Source organism: Artibeus jamaicensis, unplaced genomic scaffold, assembly GCF_021234435.1.
Source record: "Artibeus jamaicensis isolate MK-2021 breed Jamaican fruit bat unplaced genomic scaffold, CSHL_Jam_final contig_1015, whole genome shotgun sequence".
In the NCBI taxonomy this organism is placed as follows: Eukaryota; Metazoa; Chordata; class Mammalia; order Chiroptera; family Phyllostomidae; genus Artibeus; species Artibeus jamaicensis.
In genome coordinates, this window is record NW_026521194.1 from 17,776,515 (window position 1) to 17,788,150 (window position 11,636).

An 11,636-nucleotide genomic window follows, 5' to 3' on the forward strand; every position below is an offset into this window, starting at 1 on the left:
AGAAGGAGAAAAGGAAGAGAAAGAAATTGAAAACTTATTTTTAAAAAGATAATGCTGGAGAACTTTCCCAGCCTGGAAAAGGAAATAGACTTTGAGGAAGTCCAGGAAGCTCAGGGAGCCCCACTAGAATTTGGACCCAACAGAGCACACACCAAGGCATTTCTGGCTGTAAAAACCTGTGGGGGTTGCAGTGGTGGGAGAAACTCCCAGCCTCACAGGAGAGTTACATTATATTACCCATCATTGAAAGATAAGAAGAAAATCTATTTTTTTAAATATGGAATGCTTCACAAATTTGTGTGTCATCCTTCTGCAGGGGCCATGCTAATCTTCTCTGTATCATTCCAATTTTAGTATATATGCTGCTAAAGCAAGCACAGAATAAGGAGAGAATCTTAAAAGCAGCAAGAGAAAAGGAGACAGTTGCCTACAAAGGAGTGCCCATAAGACTGTCAGATGATTTCTCAAAAGAAACCTTATATACAAGAAGGGGCTGGCAAGAAGTATTTAAAGTCATGATAGACAAGGAACTACATCCAAGATTACTCTATCCAGCAAAGCTACCATTTCAAATGGGAGGGCAGATAAAGTCAGAAAAGGTCAGGTTAAAGGAGATCATCATCACCTAGCCCTTGTTGTATGAAAGTTAAAAGGACTTAGCTGAGAAAATGAAGATCAAAACTATGAACAGTAAAATGACAACAAACTCACAACTATCAAAAACTGAACTTAAATTAAATAGACTAAGCAAACAACTAGAACAGGAACAGAATTACAGAAATGGAGATCACATAGAAGGATATCAGCAGGCAGGGGGAGGGGGAAGAATGGGGGGAAAGGTAAGGGAATAAGAAGCATAAATGGTAGGTATAAAATAGACAGGGGGAGATGAAGAATAGTATGGGAAACAAAGAAGCCAAAGAATTTATATGTACAACCCATGGACATGAACTAAGTGGGGGGAATGCTGGAGGGAGAAGAGGTACAGTGTGGAGGGGCATAAAGGGGAGGAAAAATGGGACAACTGTAATAGCATTATCAATAAAATATACTTTAAAAAAGGGAAACTGAACATTATAGATAATATAATGTGACAGCTCTGCCAGTCAGATTCCCCCCCAGTGTCTGTTATTATTGCTATGTTATTGTTGCTGATGCTCTTTGTTAGTGACCTTTCTGAACTAATTTTATAAATTCTTTATTTTCTGTAGTGCACAGCTACTAAATTCTTGGATCAGAGATTTCCTGAAATGTCTTGAACTAATAAGTATTCCATCCTTTGCTGAGAGGCTCTATGTGTAGGTATGCTAGGGCATGACTTTGACACTCAGGCAGTTTGCAGCTCTGCCTTGGCTGTCACTTCCTGCTTGTGCAGGGCCTCTAGTCAGCCAGGAAAGAGAGACTGACTCTGTCTCAAGTTTTCCCAGGAATGCACACAGCCTTGCACATTTGTAGAGACTTTTAGATCCCCGGGAATATATTAGAATTTTTCAAACCACCCCCCCAACCCGTGGACACCCCATCGTGTTTCTCCCAACTGGTCTCATAAATGTGAAGTTAAACTGCCACTGGTTGTTTTCAACAAATGCCCAAAGAATGGAGCTTTTCCACAGATTAAACTCAAAGGCAGGAAAAAATTAACAGCTCCCCTCATTGAGTTTTCCAGAAAGCTGTAAGACATGCCAAGTAGTGTCAGTGTTCCGGGGACAGGACTTTCTGAGCACTTTCATACAGTCTGCCCTTTCTAGTAGCTGCAAGGCTTCTGGGGAAAGGGTAATAGGAGCAGGACAGGTTAAAATGCCCCAAAGCCCCCCACTTGAGACTCAGTAGTTTTTCTAGAATAAACATTTCTCATATTATTGCAAGCCTTTGTTTAATTTCCAGAGTATGAAAAAGTTGATTTTGACTATTTTTTGTGAGTGTTTTTATGAAGGGAAAGATTTGGGGGGTCTCTATTCCATTATTCCAGGAGCTCCCACTTCTTTTAGAATAAATTAGGCACAAGATGATGAAGTTCTAGACTGGGTCACAGGAGTGGAGATGATCAACGTTGCAGAAATTGTAAGTAAAAATTCAGTACAACATTGTATTGGGATCTGGTGGCCAAGAGGAAGTGGAGAGACAGAGATGATGGCAACCCCACCATGTTATTCTCCCTGGCCCAACTGCAGGGTCACTATGTTCATTCACAGGCTGGGTCAAATCACAGCCAGAATGGACTCTTCTTAAGGAATGGGACCTCTTCCTTTACTCAGAATGCCTCCACTTAACACCATGCACTTGCACCTCCCGCAACTGTTTGAATGATTTCCATGTGGTTTTATTGTGATTCAGAAGGAAAAGAAAGTTCCTTTGGCATGAATGCTAAGTCCTAAGTACTATTTAATGTAAACTCTTCTCTATGTCCAAGAGAAAGATAGGTCACATATTGAAGACATAATCAGAAATTTTTCCATTGGACAGGAATTGAAGAAGGATATTAGGATTCAGGAACATTCCACAGAGTAATTTGAATTCATAGAATCTGCACTAAAAATACTTTAAACACTTACTCTCTTATATTAAAAAATTTGTTGCTACAGTATACTTGCACATAACTAAAAGGAATTTTTGACCATTGTCTTACCTACAGTAAGTAAAATTAACTGTTTCTGATTGAAAAGACATAGAAAAAAAGAATATGCCTATTTCAGAGAGTTTAAATTTATATAACTTAAGCTACAATGTTTGGAAACACTAAAATCAACATCTGAGAAGAAAATAGTCATCCTTGTTCCAGCCAAGATGGAGGCATAGGTAGATATGCACTGTGCCTCCTCACACAACCAAAAGAAAGACAACAACAAATTTAAAAACAAAATCAACAAGAACTGCCAGAAATTGAACTGCATGGAAGTCCAGCAACAAAGGAGTTAAAGAAGAAACTTTCATCCAGACCTGTAGGAGGGGCAGAGATAGGCAGCCAGGGTGGAGAGGACTCACAGCAAGGGAGCAGCTGGAGGACGGGCAGTCCCACATACAGTGCCAAATACAGCAATGTGGGTTGCCCCACCCTGGTGAATACCTAAAGCTCTGTCCCTTTCTATGTAACAGGTGAACCAAGACACACACAAAAAATGGCTCAAATGAAAGAGCAAATCAAAGCTCCAGATAAAATACAACTAAGCTACAATGAGATAGCTAACCTATAAGATGCATGGTTCAAAACACTGGTAATCAGGATGCTCACAGAATTGGTTGAGTATGGTTGCAAAATTGAGGAAAAAGTGAAGGCTCTGCAAAGTGAAATAGAGGAAAATGTGCATGGAATCAAGAGTGACAGGAAGGAAACTGGAACTCAAATCAACAATTTGGAGCATAAGGAAGAAATAAACATTCAACCAGAACAGAATGAAGAAACAATAATTGAAAAAAATGAGGAAAGGCTTAGGAACTTCTGGGACAACTTTAAATGTTCGAACATCTGAATCATAAGGATGCCAGGAGGAGAAAATTAAGAGCAAGAAATTGAAAACTTATTCGAAAAACGATGCAGGAGGACTTCCCTAATCTGGCAAAGGAAATAGACTTTGAGGAAGTCCAGGAAGCTCAGATAGTCCCAAAGAAATTGAACCCAAGGAGGAACACACCAAGATTGCATTACCCAAGATTAAAATGAAGGAGAGAATTCTAAAAGAAAGCAAGAGATAAGGGGACAGTCACCTACAAGGGAGTTCCCGTAAAACTATCAGCTGATTTCTCAACACTTGCAGGCAAGAAAAGGCTGAAGAGAAGTATTCAAAATCATGAAAGGTAAAGACCTACATCTAAGATTATCTATACAGCAAAGCTATCATTTAGAATGGAAAGGTAGATAAAGTGCTTCTCAGATAAGGTCAACTTAAAGAAGTTCATCATCACCAAGCCTTTATTAAATGAAATGTTAAAGCGACGTATCTAGGAAAAGGATGATGAAAAATATGAACAGTAAAACGACAACAAACTCACAACTATCAACAACCAAACCTAAAGGAACAAAAACAAACTAAGCAAACAACCACCGCAGGAACAGAATCACAGAAATGGAGATCACATGGAAGGTTATCAGTGGGAAGTGGGAGGGGGAAAATGGAGGAAAAGGTACAGGGAATAAGAAGCATAAATGTTAGGTACTAATAGGGGAGGTTAAGAATAGTGTAGGAAATATAGAAGCCAAAGAACTTATATGTACAACCCATGAACATGAACTAAGGTTGGCAGGGGGAATGCTGGTAGGAGGGGGTGTGCAGGATGGCTGGGAATAAAGGGGAAAATGGGACAACTACTCTTATAGCATAATCAATAAAATATATTAAAAAATAAAATAGTCATCCTTGATTAACACTTAAAATAAAGCGGCCATTTTTCTTCAGAATAATTTTCAACATCTTTAATTCAGCAGAAATGTTATACATTTTCTATTTGAAAGAAATTATCTCCTACATAGGAATATTTGTCTGAATCACAAAAAGTGCCCTGAGGGACCCATCTTTGCCTGTCCTTTTATAGGTGTCATGGTTTTGTTCAGAAGCCTTCAGATATGGTTACTTAAAAATAATCACATGGCACACACTTTTTTTAAAAGTTGTATCAGGATACGCTAGTGTCTGAATACATTTAATCTGTGTCTCATATCTTTTTTTTTTAAGAGAAAGGAAGGGAAGGGGAAAGAGAGGAAGAGAAACATCAGTGTGAGAAAGAAACATCAATTGGTTGCCTTCTGTATGTTACCTGACCAGGAACCAAACCTGCAACCCCAGGATGTGCCCTGACCAGGAATCAAACCGGCGACCTTTTGGTTTGTGGGACGATACTCAACTACCTGAGCCACACCAGTCAGGGCACAAGGCACATTCTTGCCACCTACTCTTTTTTAAAAAATTTTCTTCTTCATAAAGAAAAAGAGAAGAGAGGAAAGAATATGGCTAAGATTGGTGATCAAAAGAAACACAGATTATTAAAAGTTTTAACTTAGTTTTTAATGTAAAAGAAAGAGGAAGTGATTGAAGGAAATATAATACTAAGCCATCTGGATGGAAACAACATGTTTACTATGTGCTCTTGCCTTCCCCTTTGTGAATCTCTCAACATAAATGATAAGATAGATGGTGTGCAGATGTGCAAAAGGGGACAACCAGGAGGGACTGCCGAAGGTGCGGTGCGCAAACACCAAGCTCGGCCAGTTGCCAAGTTGCAGGGATACAGAAATAAAAGGCACAACCCTGTCTTCAGGGTGGAGTGGTCGACAGAAGAAAGAAATTTTCACAATTCCGTGATAGAGGTGAGCCAGGAAAGACCTCCTGGAGAAATAGACACCGGAAATGTCTTTTAAAATTAGGGCTGGGACCCAGCACAGATAAACTAAATATGATTTACCCATAAAATGGAATGTGACTTGGCAATACAAAGCAATAAAGTACTGATGCATGCTACAATGTAGATGAGCCTTGATAATATAATGCTAAGGGGAAAAAGCCAGTCACAAAAGGCCATACATGGTATGATCCCCTTTTTATAAAATGGGCAGAACAGGCAAATCTATAGAGGCAGAAAGTAGATTAGTGACTACTGGAGTTTGGGATGAAGAGAAGTTGGAGTGGGGGGCTCGGCAACTGCTAATAGGTACAGGTTTCTTTTTGGTTTCAAATACACAATAAATCAAATTAACTGTTTTGACTATGAATACACATGGGGCTTCATTGATGAAAATGTTCTAAAACGAGGGATGGTTGCACAACTCTGAACAAACTAAAAACCATTGGTTATACTCTTTGAAAGGGTGAACTCTACGGCATGTGAATTCTAGTTCAATAAAGCTGTTATATTTTTTAAAAAATAAAAATTTAAGTGCTAAACAATTTAACCAGGTGGTTCAAATGTACTAAAAATGGCCCAGCTGTCACCAATTTTTAAAGGGGCCACTTGATTACAGGTAATACTAATACTTCTGGGTTTTTTTAACCTTCGCTCCATGGAACAAATATTTATTTTCCTATTTTGAATTTTTAATTAGCTTTCAGTCATTTTGTTGTTTTACCTGTGTGTCTTGGTCACAAAATGTAAGGGTCCAATTTCTGATTTGTTTTATTTAATTATTGTTCAAGTACAGTTTTCTGGCTTTTACTCCCATCCCAGCCCCCCCCCCAGTGCTCCCCACCTCCGTCCCATTTCCACCCCCTTAGTTGTTGTCTATTTATCCTTTATACTAGTTCCTGTAAATCATTCCCCTTTTCCCCCTGAAATTCCCTCCCCTCTCCCCTCTGGTTTTAATTCTGCCTCTCAGAACTGTCCTCATGTTCTGCCATTTCCCATGATCATCTGGTGCAGTTGATGAAATGTCCTTGCTCCAGATGCTCTGGCAGTCACTACTCATGATGCAGGGCAATCTGGGGTCACTACAATGGTTTCTCAAAGGACAGTCACACATTGTCATGCCACATTTTATGTTAAACTTGAGATTCTCTCACTGTAGGAAGGGAAAGAACTTGGTAGTTCTGCTAGAATATAGATGTGTTAAGTAGTACACTGGAAGTGACAACCTACAAATTATCAGTTATAAGGGTTAGGCGGTTTCTCTGATTCTACAAATAGAGATATCAATACTGCCTCAAAGACTCAACTAAATACACTCTTGATGTCAGAAGGACACTGTGTAAAACAACAGAATGAAGCTAGTGTTTGGTACAATGAAATGGTCATGTTAGCACTCATATTTCCAAGTAGTCTTTCACCTAGTAAAATAGCTTCAGCTCAATGAGTGATAAACATACCACTTATTTCATTGAGTGGGACTAATAGTAACAACTCTTTAGACAAAAAAAACAACCTGTTTTTCAAGTTCAAAGAAGCTGACAATATCTCAGCTCAAAAACTAAACATCTGATGAATATACCAGTGTCTTTAGGAAGTCACTTGCACGTTGTGAAAGGTGGGTAACTGAGTCTACGTAACACTCTATTTTGGTGCAACGAACCAATACAGGAAAGATGATGTGTAATAACAAAACACAGGAAAACAATCTTTTCAGAATGATGAGAAATGCCTTGCAATAGGTCTTAGTACATTGAGGAATTTTTCAATGCCCAATAGTGGTATCCTCTGTTATCTATATAGTTTATTAATGATCTTTTGATAGCATAAGCATTATGTTTCAAGTCCACTAACTTCCCAGTACTGAAGTTCTTCCACTCTGATCAGTTAATGAAGGGAAGAGAGTGATGTTCAGTTGATGCTTGGCACACACCAGAGGGCTGGGCATATAGTAGAGGTATACGTGATACTTGTAAAACTGATGTATAAGCTACTGACTTATGTACGATGTTAGATGGTATGTGTATAAAATTTTCAGTAACATTTGCCTCAAAATTCAGTTGTGAAAAAATGTAACTATTTGTTAACTCTCCCTCTATGAGAACCCCCTATTTCCCATCACTGAACGCTCGTCTCCTGAGATAAGGACAAAGACTGGATATCTTTAATCACCACTTTTATTCAAACAGACATCACATGGCTGCTGTTATGATACACTGAGAAGTTCACAAAATTACTGCCCCCCCCACAAAAAGCATTGATTATAAAGAAACATCAGACAAACTCATATTGAGGAACATTTCACAAAGAAACTGGTTTGTACACTTCAAAATGTCAAGGTATTAAATACAAAGAAAGGCTGAGGAACTGCTCCACACTCAAAGATACTAAAGTTGTAACAGTGTGTGCAACAGGACCAAATCCTGGGCCTAGAGAGGACACTGTGGGATAACCTACAAAATCTGCGTATGGTATATGGAGTAGAGAGTATATCATATTAACATTAATTATATCATATTGATGATTCTGATGCAATGGTGGTTATGCAGGAGAGTAATTTTAAGAAAACATGTCCACCATGACAAGTACCATCAATACTTCCTGGTTCTACAGCACACGTAGACTAGGATAATGGGCAACTTGGACATGACTCTCCCCTGGTCACCTGCAAGCAATCCGTTGTGAAAGGACTTAACACAAAGTAATTTGCTGATACTGATATGAGAATTCACAAAGCACAGTGAAAAAGAACGTCAAGATGAGTGATAAAGGGGAAAAGGGTCAAAGACAGAAAGCATAAAGCATTCAAGTATTAAAGCACTCAAAAGGCAAAGAGCGGTTGGTCTTGAAATTGGGGTAGTAATCAAGGAAAACAGTATGAGAGGTATAAACAAACAGCCTCAAGCCTATCATTAGCTTCTATCATTATTTGTTATCAGAAAACCCACATTCTGTCACCAGCTTTATTAATAATGAATTATAAATACTATTCAGCAAATAAGAAAAAATTCTGACGCATGCTACAACACGAAAGACCCTCGAAAGCATTGTGGCAAATGAAAGAAGCCAGACACAGAAGACCACATACTGCATGGTACCATTTACATGAAATGTCCAGAAAAGGCCAAACTGTACAGACAGACAGAAATTAACTGGTGGGTGGGACTGCAGATGGGGTTGGGAATGAGGATTCACTGTGACCCCAATTTGACTACAGCACATAACAACTCATTTGTAATCTCAAATTTGAGGCTCCATGCCTCAATTGTCTCATTTGCTATTTAGTGATAATAACAGTACCTAACTCATAAGGGCTTTCTGAAGATCAAATGAAATACTGTAATTCAGGTTAAAAGCTTAAAACAATGCCTGGTAATTAGTGCTTAAGAAGTATACACACATGCCCATCTTAAAAATGTAGAAAATAAAATGCATGTAAAAATGCAACACACATGTAATAAATTATAAACAGAGAAAGAGTAAATCTATACTTAAAGATTCAGCAACAAACTACAGCTCAACCTAGATCTATCCCTTAATCAAGGTAAATAGTTCAAAATACACTGGGAGAACTTTTAAAATATACTCACAAATGATAAAAACAAAGGAAATATACTAATTGTATTATTTCCCTAATATTTAGGGCCTAAGTATAAAGAAATGTTGAGATTCTTCCTCAGCCTCTCATCTTCAAAAGTTGACATTTTGATGTGTAATTCCTTAATTACATGATTTCTTCAGTATTTTCCATATTTTTTCTATATATAAAAGTCCTTTATGGAGAATGGACTTCCATGTTATCCTTTTATTCTAGTAAATTTTTTTTATTATAGAGTAGGCTGTTGTTCATCTTAATATAATCCTGGACCAAAAAACCCCAGAAGTCACTGCACTGAGGCCAAAGGCACCTACCTCACTGACATACGTACACTCTTCGGTGTTTTCTTGCCCTCGATGACGTACACTCTGGTGTCGGAGGAATCGAAGTTCTCTTCCTGGCAGGTGTCACATAATGATTGAGATACTGCCTCCTGAACTCAGTCCTGTTCACCGACTCTTTAAATGCAGGTGTACAATGTGAAGAGTGGCTGACCCATCACTCCACCTGACTAATAAATACTTGCTGCATTTTAATCTTTTGAAACAACTACTCCGTTGAACATGACCTGTATATCTTTGGTTAAACAGTATTGTCTCGCCAGCATCAACGTTTACAGTCTCTATTACCTCTAAGACCATTTACAAAATGAACTTCTGTTTTGATCATTCCCTAATTCCTTAAGAAGTCCCAGAAAAAGTTCCTAACATGAGAAAGTAGAGACAAATTTCAATATTTGATAAATTTCATCTTGATAACTTTGAAAACAAATTTACTCTTTAAATTGCATTATAAAAAATACATTAGTCTTCACATTAATTTTACATGGAAATATATAATTGTTTGAATATTTAAATATAGTTTCTCTTTACCAAAAAGTGTCACTCAAAGCCCTACTTACACAAATAATTTAAATGCACTAACGCAAACACACTTTACACAATATAGTCCACACACATACTGTTTAACTTGGAACAATTATAATAAAAATCTATGCAAGATACTGAACAAGTACAAGATTAATAAAATATTCATTGTGGCTGTAATTCAATTTTCACTATTAAAAGAACTTAATGCACTCTCGAGTACACACACACAAAAAAACATCCAACTGTTTTATCTAATCTGCAAATTAAGCCAAAGTGTAATTTGACAAAGGGGCACATCATGTAACCTACCAAATTCTGAAAGTAATTCATTCACAATTTAACCAAAATTATAATTCTTACAAATTCAACTTTTCAAGCTTGTCTAAAATAATAATGATTATAGGAACTTAGGTAAATATTTCCAAAATGTTTTTTTAAACATTAGGACCATATACTTAAATATTTTAGTAATATAAATTTTTTAATATAAACCTTTTCCTCTAAAGAAATGGAACTTAGAAGAGTTTCCAATGTGAAAAGCTAGTAGATTTTTTTAGGTGTTCGAGCATTTGAATTGTAAGAACTGTCCTCTCTGCATGATGTCATCACAATAGATATGACTCATCATAATTACACAGCACATTACTTCCATGTGACTTCGCTCTAAAACTTACACTGAAAGTATGAAGAATGACTATTAATCGTACTTGCAGTAATTGTATGTCTACTTCATAGGAAAAAAAGACACCAATACCCAGAAGTAGAATATTTTTGTATGTAAGCTCTTTGTCTACTTCCTAATCAGTAGGACAGTATCCTTCCTAAGTTAAAATTGGACAATTATTTTAAACTAGTGACACACAGTGATATATTAAGAAAGAAAATTAAAATATTTGTATATGAGGCAAGGTTAAAGTTGCTTTAGAACTAGAAATATAAACATTTGTCCATTTTACAATATAATTACTATTTTAAATTTAGAAGAAATTAGAACATACCATCATAACACACTCGTAGGTTAAGTAATGGCCCCTGAATTAAAACTACATTTAGAAATCAACTGTTACAACACTATATTTAATTTTAAGATAACACATTTTTATCTCTGAAATCATGGTACACTGATATAGCTTCAATCAAATATGGTTTATACAATATAGTTGAAATTCATGTTTTCCTTTAACATTAATGACAGAAAAGGATCCACAATCCCTGGCTTAAGGATAATTGGACACATCTGTACTAGCCCAACCAGTGTCCCTGAATAAAGAATCTAAACATTCTCTGAGGATCTTAGACCTAAACTGCATATCTTAACATCTTTTATTTGAATTATTAAAATAGCGAGTTTACAGAAAGCCAAACTAACGTACAAATAGAGTTTTGCACTTGCCAAATGGGCCTCCACTTGGGTTGTCAATTTTATTAGAGCTTTTCAGATATCAAGATTATAAGTAATTTTTAATAATAATTAATGGTCTGCCCAAATTGCCAAACCAATCATTTTAGTTCAAGCTATTATAAAATAACATAGTAATGTCTAAAATATTTTTAAAAGACCATAAAATCATCTGGATTTTCATATTAAACCACCAAACCCTCCAGGTACGGGTGGTGGAAAAGCACAGAGACACTGGTGAGATCATTTTCCCCTCACAATAATGCTAAAGGAAAGCAGAGGTTGTATATTACAGAGATTGTATATGTGCATGTATCCAAATGTGGAAAGGTAGAGACTTGCAGATCCATTTTTAATAAAGCAGGAGGAGTTTGTGCTATGTTTATAAAATTACCAGGCAGTTTTTAAAATCTGGATTAAGGATTATGGAATCTCACTCTCT

The 11,636-nt window shown here is 36.9% G+C and overlaps 1 non-coding gene across 1 annotated transcript; it reads right to left on the bottom strand.

The window, feature by feature from the left end:
* Positions 1 to 271: 271 nt before the first annotated feature.
* Positions 272 to 374, bottom strand: LOC119064393 (U6 spliceosomal RNA). The gene has a single exon (XR_005085392.2). It is a non-coding gene; the product is annotated as a U6 spliceosomal RNA (small nuclear RNA).
* Between the last annotated feature and the right edge of the window lie 11,262 nt (positions 375 to 11,636).